Genomic DNA, 9464 nt, shown 5'->3' with positions numbered 1-9464 from the left:
CTTCGACATATCGATTAGATTACTTCGCGAATTTGGATAGAACAGTAGAATCTACGTAACTATAACAAACGTGAGTGTCGCGAACGCGATTAATGCGCTTTGATTGTTCGAAATTCGGATGCACGAATTCAGATGTGCTTAATAATCCGTTATGCCTGAGGCGGATGGTGTCGAACGGTTAAGCTTTCTGTAAGTGGAGTCCCTGTAGCTAAGGCTAGATACTTCCTGTTAGCTTTGTCCCATGCCCAAGACATCCGAAGCGGAAGGCATGAGGGATCGGTATCGCGGTACGCGGATTTTAGAGTAAAGTAGAGTCACCGTTAGCTCGTGGGTCTCCACATGCAGCAACTTCCACGTAGTGAGACCTGGGTCGTTAATACTTGCAAAGTTTAATTGTAAACTTTTAAATGCAAATATTACCGAGCGAATGGCTGCATATTGTATTACTTTTCCAATATCTTTTCAAACTAATTCCAACTAAACATTAATATATTTCCATCTTATATAGCTAATAATTCTTCGAAAGAAGAAATATAACAGAATTTATTGTACAATAATTTCTTACAGAACGACTAGGAAATTTATCTATCACAATTTTATATCCGTTGTCATTTCTATTTATTCTTATTTACTCTCATTAAATATCCTTTATATATCTCGGGTGGGACCCATAGGAGGGGCCTGTGGGCGAGGGCTTCTGTGCGGGCTGCTGTCTCAGCATCATATAGAACTGTTTCTCTTGTCTTATCTTTTTGGGGCTCTCTATTCCTCTCTTTCTGGGGCTCTCTTTTCTTTCTTCGTTTCGCTCTCGTTTCTATCTCATATTTTTCATTTTTAATTATGTGTTTAATTATATGTTTATATTTTTAATTATGTCTTTAATTATCTTCATTTTCTGTTTATATTATATATATATGGTTTTCTGTTTTATATATTCTTTTGTTCTTTTATTTCCTCTTTATCTTTTTCTTTTACAGGATAGGTCATCGAGGGATAGGTTCATCTGTGGACGGATGCATCGTCGCCTGACTGGATTCATTCTCGATTTTTACGCGTGAATACGGGAAGGATAGGAAGAACACTGGCGCGCGTGTCGGCGGGCACAGGCGTTGGTGTTCTCGGGCGCGATTAAACTTCGTTTGATTGTTCGAATCGAAAACGCGAATTGTAGAGTAGAGTCATCGTTTTTCTAACACTTGCGTGGGTGTTCGGGCGCGATTAAAGGTCCTACCGTGGACTTCGTTTGATTTTTTCCAAATTTCGATGGGGGTACTTCGCGAATTTCGGCTTAACAGTAGAATCTACGTAATTATAACACACACGTGAGTGTCGCGACGCGATTAGTATTTCTAAGGAGTGCGCTTTGTTTGTTCGAAATTCGGAAAGCACGAATTCAGATGTGCTTGATAATCCGTTATGTCTGAAGCAGACGGTGCAATTGGTGGAGCTATCTGTAAGAGGTGTGTTGTAGCTAAGCTACGCATACCCTGTTAGTTAAGAAGCCAGGCATTGAAGCGGAAAGGTATCGCGGATCGGTATCGTGGAACGCGGATTTTAGAGTAGAGTCACCGTTAGCCCGTGGGTCTCCACATGCAGCAACTTCCACGTAGTGAGACCTGGGTCGTTAATACTTGCAAAGTTTAATTATAAACTTTTAAATGCAAATATTACCGAGCGAATGGCTGCATATTGTATTACTTTTCCAATATCTTTTCAAACTAATTCCAACTAAACATTAATATATTTCCATCTTATATAGCTAATAATTCTTCGAAAGAAGAAATATAACAGAATTTATTGTACAATAATTTCTTACAGAACGACTAGGAAATTTATCTATCACAATTTTATATCCGTTGTCATTTCTATTTATTCTTATTTACTCTCATTAAATATCTTTTATATATCTCGGGTGGGACCCATGGGAGGGGCCTGTGGGTGAGGGCTTCTGTGCGGGTTGCTTTCTCAGCATCTTAAAGAGCTGCTTCTCTTTTCTTCTCTTTTTGGAACACTCTTTTCTATTTCACATTTTTCATTGTTATTTGCTCCTATTAATTATGATTTATTAGTCTCGGGTGGGACCCATGGGATGGGGACATGGGTGTGAGCCTCTGTGCGGGTTGTTCTCTTAGTATCGTGTAGGGCTGCTTCTATTTTCTTATCTTTCTGCAGCTTCCTTTTCTATCTAATATTTTTCTTATTTAATTATGTTTTTAATTATGTTATTAATATGTTATTTCTTTTCATTATGTCTTTTCAGATTTTTATTATGTTATTTTTTTTTAATTATGTCTTTTCAGAATATAATTATGTTATTTCTTATTAATTATGTTTTTTTAATATTTATTTATGTTATTTCTTTTTAATTATGATTTTATGTTTTTAGTTATGTTAATATGTTTTTATTAATTGTAATTTTTAAGCATAAGGTCGGATCCATGAGATGAAGAGGACTGTTGTTTCAGCATCGTGCAGAGCTACTTCTATTTTCTTATTTTTCAGAAGCTCTCTTTTATTATTCATATTTTTCTTCTTTAATTATGTTTTTAATTATGTTATTAATATATTCTTATTAATTATGATTTTTAAGCCTTAGGTGGTACCTATGTTATGATAGGGGCTGCTGTTTCAGCATCGTGCAGAGCTGCTTCTATTTTCTCATCTTTCTACAGCTTTCTTATCTATTTATATATATTTATTTTCTATTATATTTCTATTCTATTTATAATCTACATATATTATGTTTTATTTTATATATTTTTTTCCTTTCTTATTTTCTCCTTAACTTCTTTTTTTTCAGGATAGATCATCAAAGCATAGGTTCACCTCTGATCAAATGCGTCATCGCCTGGCACGATTCATCATCGATTTTTACGCGCGGTTACGGGTAGGATAGGAGAACACTGGCGTGCGTGTCGGCGTGCACAAGCGTTGGTGTTCTCGGGCGCGATTAAACATCGTTTGACTGCTCGTATCGAAAACGCGAATTTAGAGTAGATTCATCGTTTTTCTAACACTCACGTGAATGAACGCGGGCGCGACTTAAAAGTCCTACCGGGGACTTCGTTTAAATTTTTGCTCGAATATTCGATTAGATTACCTCGCGAACGCGTTTTTTTAGAGTAGAGTCACCGTTTTCCGAGCACTTGCGTGGGTGTCCGGACGCGATTAAAAGTCCTACCATGGACTTCGTTTAGTGTTGAAATTCGGGGTGCGCGAACGGTTTACCTTGTAGTGCTGTACATAGCTGGCTGATGTTATGACAATCCTAATGTTTGGTAGCGGGGCGGAAATCCCGACAAATATCATGGAAAGTCTAAATACCGGTTAGCATATGTCACTTTGGATTTCAACTTAGAGTCATCGTTATTCTAACACCCGCGTGGGTGTTCGCGTGCGCGATTAAAAGTCCTACCGGGGACTTCGTTTTGTTTGCTCGAATATTCGATTAGTTTATTTAGAGTAAAATCACCGTTTTCGAACACTTGCGTGGGTGTCCGGGCGCGATTAAAAGTCCTATCATGGACTTCGTTTTAGTGTTGAAATTCGGAGTGTGCTTCGGATTTCAACTTAGAGTCACCGTTATTCTAACACTCACGTAAGAGTTCGCTTGCGCGATTGAAAGTCCTACCGGGGACTTCGTTTTATTTCTTCGACATATCGATTAGATTACTTCGCGAATTTGGATAGAACAGTAGAATCTACGTAACTATAACAAACGTGAGTGTCGCGAACGCGATTAATGCGCTTTGATTGTTCGAAATTCGGATGCACGAATTCAGATGTGCTTAATAATCCGTTATGCCTGAGGCGGATGGTGTCGAACGGTTAAGCTTTCTGTAAGTGGAGTCCCTGTAGCTAAGGCTAGATACTTCCTGTTAGCTTTGTCCCATGCCCAAGACATCCGAAGCGGAAGGCATGAGGGATCGGTATCGCGGTACGCGGATTTTAGAGTAAAGTAGAGTCACCGTTAGCTCGTGGGTCTCCACATGCAGCAACTTCCACGTAGTGAGACCTGGGTCGTTAATACTTGCAAAGTTTAATTGTAAACTTTTAAATGCAAATATTACCGAGCGAATGGCTGCATATTGTATTACTTTTCCAATATCTTTTCAAACTAATTCCAACTAAACATTAATATATTTCCATCTTATATAGCTAATAATTCTTCGAAAGAAGAAATATAACAGAATTTATTGTACAATAATTTCTTACAGAACGACTAGGAAATTTATCTATCACAATTTTATATCCGTTGTCATTTCTATTTATTCTTATTTACTCTCATTAAATATCCTTTATATATCTCGGGTGGGACCCATAGGAGGGGCCTGTGGGCGAGGGCTTCTGTGCGGGCTGCTGTCTCAGCATCATATAGAACTGTTTCTCTTGTCTTATCTTTTTGGGGCTCTCTATTCCTCTCTTTCTGGGGCTCTCTTTTCTTTCTTCGTTTCGCTCTCGTTTCTATCTCATATTTTTCATTTTTAATTATGTGTTTAATTATATGTTTATATTTTTAATTATGTCTTTAATTATCTTCATTTTCTGTTTATATTATATATATATATATAATATATATATTATGTTTTATTTTATGTATCTTTAATTCTTTCTCTTATTTTCTGCTTACGTTCTTCTTTTCCAGGATAGATCATCGAGGGATAGGTTCATCTGCGACCGGATGGTACATCGCATGGCTGGATTCATCATCGATTTCTATGCGCGAATACGGGAAGGATAGGAAGAACACTGGCGCGCGTGTCGGCGGGCACAGGCGTTGGTGTTCTCGGGCGCGATTAAACTTCGTTTGATTGTTCGAATCGAAAACGCGAATTTAGAGTAGAGTCATCGTTTTTCTAACACTCGCGTGGGTGTTCGGGCGCGATTAAAGGTCCTACCGTGGACTTCGTTTGATTTTTTCCAAATTTCGATGGGGGTACTTCGCGAATTTCGGCTTAACAGTAGAATCTACGTAATTATAACACACACGTGAGTGTCGCGACGCGATTAGTATTTCTAAGGAGTGCGCTTTGTTTGTTCGAAATTCGGAAAGCACGAATTCAGATGTGCTTGATAATCCGTTATGTCTGAAGCAGACGGTGCAATTGGTGGAGCTATCTGTAAGAGGTGTGCTGTAGCTAAGCTACGCATACCCTGTTAGTTAAGAAGCCAGGCATTGAAGCGGAAAGGTATCGCGGATCGGTATCGTGAAACGCGGATTTTAGAGTAGAGTCACCGTTAGCCCGTGGGTCTCCACATGCAGCAACTTCCACGTAGTGAGACCTGGGTCGGTATTACTTGCATACTCTAATTATAGAATCTTTAATGCAAGTATTACCGAGCGAATGGCTGCATATTGCATTACTTTTCCAATATCTTTTCGAACTAATTCCAACTAATCATTAACATATTTTCATTCTATATAGCTAATAATACTTCAAAAGAAGAAAATTAGCAGAAATCTATTGTACAATAATTTCTCGGAGAAACGAAAAGGAAATTATTCTATCTCTCTTTTATGTTCGCTGTCATTTCTATTTATTCTCATTTACTCTCATTAATTGTTCTTTAATCTCGGGTGGGACCCATGGGAGGGGCCTGTGGGTGAGGGCTTCTGTGCGGGTTGCTTTCTCAGCATCTTATAGAGCTGCTTCTCTTTTCTTCTCTTTTTGGGGCTCTCTTTCCTATTTCATATTTTTCATTCTTATTTGCTCCTATTAATTATGATTTATAAGTCTCGGGTGGGACCCATGGGATGGGAACATGGGTGTGGGCCTCTGTGCGGGTTGTTCTCTTAGCATCGTGCAAGGCTGCTTCTATTTTCTTATCTTTCTGCAGCTTCCTTTTCTATCTAATATTTTTCTTATTTAATTATGTTTTTAATTATGTTATTAATATGTTATTTCTTTTCATTATGTCTTTTCAGAATTTTATTATGTTATTTCTTTTTAATTATGTTTTTAATATATTCTTATTAATTATGATTTACAGGTTTTAGGTAGGCCCCATGAAATAAAGAGGACTGTTCTTTCAGCATCGTGCAGAGCTGCTTCTATTTTCTTATCTTTCAGCAGCTCTCTTTTATTACTCATATTTTTCTTCTTTAATTATGTTTTTAATTATGTCATTAATATTTTATTTCTTTTTATTATGTCTTTTCAGAATTTAATTATGTTATTTTCTTTTAATTATGTTTTTTAATATTTATTTATGTTATTTCTTTTTAATTATGTTTTAATGTTTTTAGGTTTGTTATTAATATGTTCTAATTAATTTTAATTTTTAAGCATTAGGTAGGACCCATCAGATGAAGCGGATTGTTGTTTCAGCAGCATGCAGAGCTACTTATATTTTCTTATCTTTCTTTTATTCATCTACTTTTTTTCTTTTTCAGGGATGATCGAGCAATCATGCAGGGATATTCAATATGTCTTTTCCTTTCTTTTTCTTATTTTTTCCTTAACTTCTTTTTTTTTTCAGGATAGATCATCAAGGCATAGGTTCACCTCTGGTCGAATGCGTCATCGCCTGGCACGATTCATCATCGATTTTTATGCGCGGTTACGGGTAGGATAGGAGAACACTGGCGTGCGTGTCGGCGTGCACAAGCGTTTGTGTTCTCGGGCGCGATTAAACATCGTTTGACTGCTCGTATCGAAAACGCGAATTTAGAGTAGATTCATCGTTTTTCTAACACTCACGTGAATGAACGCGGGCGCGACTTAAAAGTCCTACCGGGGACTTCGTTTAAATTTTTGCTCGAATATTCGATTAGATTACCTCGCGAACGCGTTTTTTTAGAGTAGAGTCACCGTTTTCCGAGCACTTGCGTGGGTGTCCGGGCGCGATTAAAAGTCCTACCATGGACTTCGTTTAGTGTTGAAATTCGGGGTGCGCGAACGGTTTACCTTGTAGTGCTGTACATAGCTGGCTGATGTTATGACAATCCTAATGTTTGGTAGCGGGGCGGAAATCCCGACAAATATCATGGAAAGTCTAAATACCGGTTAGCATATGTCACTTTGGATTTCAACTTAGAGTCATCGTTATTCTAACACCCGCGTGGGTGTTCGCGTGCGCGATTAAAAGTCCTACCGGGGACTTCGTTTTGTTTGCTCGAATATTCGATTAGTTTATTTAGAGTAAAATCACCGTTTTCGAACACTTGCGTGGGTGTCCGGGCGCGATTAAAAGTCCTATCATGGACTTCGTTTTAGTGTTGAAATTCGGAGTGTGCTTCGGATTTCAACTTAGAGTCACCGTTATTCTAACACTCACGTAAGAGTTCGCTTGCGCGATTGAAAGTCCTACCGGGGACTTCGTTTTATTTCTTCGACATATCGATTAGATTACTTCGCGAATTTGGATAGAACAGTAGAATCTACGTAACTATAACAAACGTGAGTGTCGCGAACGCGATTAATGCGCTTTGATTGTTCGAAATTCGGATGCACGAATTCAGATGTGCTTAATAATCCGTTATGCCTGAGGCGGATGGTGTCGAACGGTTAAGCTTTCTGTAAGTGGAGTCCCTGTAGCTAAGGCTAGATACTTCCTGTTAGCTTTGTCCCATGCCCAAGACATCCGAAGCGGAAGGCATGAGGGATCGGTATCGCGGTACGCGGATTTTAGAGTAAAATAGAGTCACCGTTAGCTCGTGGGTCTCCACATGCAGCAACTTCCACGTAGTGAGACCTGGGTCGTTAATACTTGCAAAGTTTAATTGTAAACTTTTAAATGCAAATATTACCGAGCGAATGGCTGCATATTGTATTACTTTTCCAATATCTTTTCAAACTAATTCCAACTAAACATTAATATATTTCCATCTTATATAGCTAATAATTCTTCGAAAGAAGAAATATAACAGAATTTATTGTACAATAATTTCTTACAGAACGACTAGGAAATTTATCTATCACAATTTTATATCCGTTGTCATTTCTATTTATTCTTATTTACTCTCATTAAATATCTTTTATATATCTCGGGTGGGACCCATAGGAGGGGCCTGTGGGCGAGGGCTTCTGTGCGGGCTGCTGTCTCAGCATCATATAGAACTGTTTCTCTTGTCTTATCTTTTTGGGGCTCTCTATTCCTCTCTTTCTGGGGCTCTCTTTTCTTTCTTCGTTTCGCTCTCGTTTCTATCTCAAATTTTTCTTTTTGAATTATGTTTTCAATTATGTTATTATTATGTTATTTCCTTTTTAATATGTATTCTTAATATTTATTTATGTTGTTTCTTTCTAATTCTGTATTTAATTATGTGTTTAATTATGTGTTTATGTTTTTAATTATGTTTATTTTCTGTTTATATTATATATATATGGTTTTCTGTTTTATATATTCTTTTGTTCTTTTATTTCCTCTTTATCTTTTTCTTTTACAGGATAGGTCATCGAGGGATAGGTTCATCTGTGGACGGATGCATCGTCGCCTGACTGGATTCATTCTCGATTTTTACGCGTGAATACGGGAAGGATAGGAAGAACACTGGCGCGCGTGTCGGCGGGCACAGGCGTTGGTGTTCTCGGGCGCGATTAAACTTCGTTTGATTGTTCGAATCGAAAACGCGAATTGTAGAGTAGAGTCATCGTTTTTCTAACACTTGCGTGGGTGTTCGGGCGCGATTAAAGGTCCTACCGTGGACTTCGTTTGATTTTTTCCAAATTTCGATGGGGGTACTTCGCGAATTTCGGCTTAACAGTAGAATCTACGTAATTATAACACACACGTGAGTGTCGCGACGCGATTAGTATTTCTAAGGAGTGCGCTTTGTTTGTTCGAAATTCGGAAAGCACGAATTCAGATGTGCTTGATAATCCGTTATGTCTGAAGCAGACGGTGCAATTGGTGGAGCTATCTGTAAGAGGTGTGTTGTAGCTAAGCTACGCATACCCTGTTAGCTAAGAAGCCAGGCATTGAAGCGGAAAGGTATCGCGGATCGGTATCGTGAAACGCGGATTTTAGAGTAGAGTCACCGTTAGCCCGTGGGTCTCCACATGCAGCAACTTCCACGTAGTGAGACCTGGGTCGGTATTACTTGCATACTCTAATTATAGAATCTTTAATGCAAGTATTACCGAGCGAATGGCTGCATATTGCATTACTTTTCCAATATCTTTTCGAACTAATTCCAACTAATCATTAACATATTTTCATTCTATATAGCTAATAATACTTCAAAAGAAGAAAATTAGCAGAAATCTATTGTACAATAATTTCTCGGAGAAACGAAAAGGAAATTATTCTATCTCTCTTTTATGTTCGCTGTCATTTCTATTTATTCTCATTTACTCTCATTAATTGTTCTTTAATCTCGGGTGGGACCCACAGGAGGGGCCTGTGGGCGAGGGCTTCTGTGCGGGCTGCTGTCTCAGCATCATATAAAACTGTTTCTCTTGTCTTATCATTTTGGGGCTCTCTATTCCTTTCTTTCTGGGGCTCTCTTTTCTTTCTCCGGC

Source organism: Vespa mandarinia, chromosome 17, assembly GCF_050613455.1.
Source record: "Vespa mandarinia isolate Hongniang chromosome 17, ASM5061345v1, whole genome shotgun sequence".
NCBI lineage: Eukaryota > Metazoa > Arthropoda > Insecta > Hymenoptera > Vespidae > Vespa > Vespa mandarinia.
Note: the sequence above shows the minus strand (reverse complement) of the source record.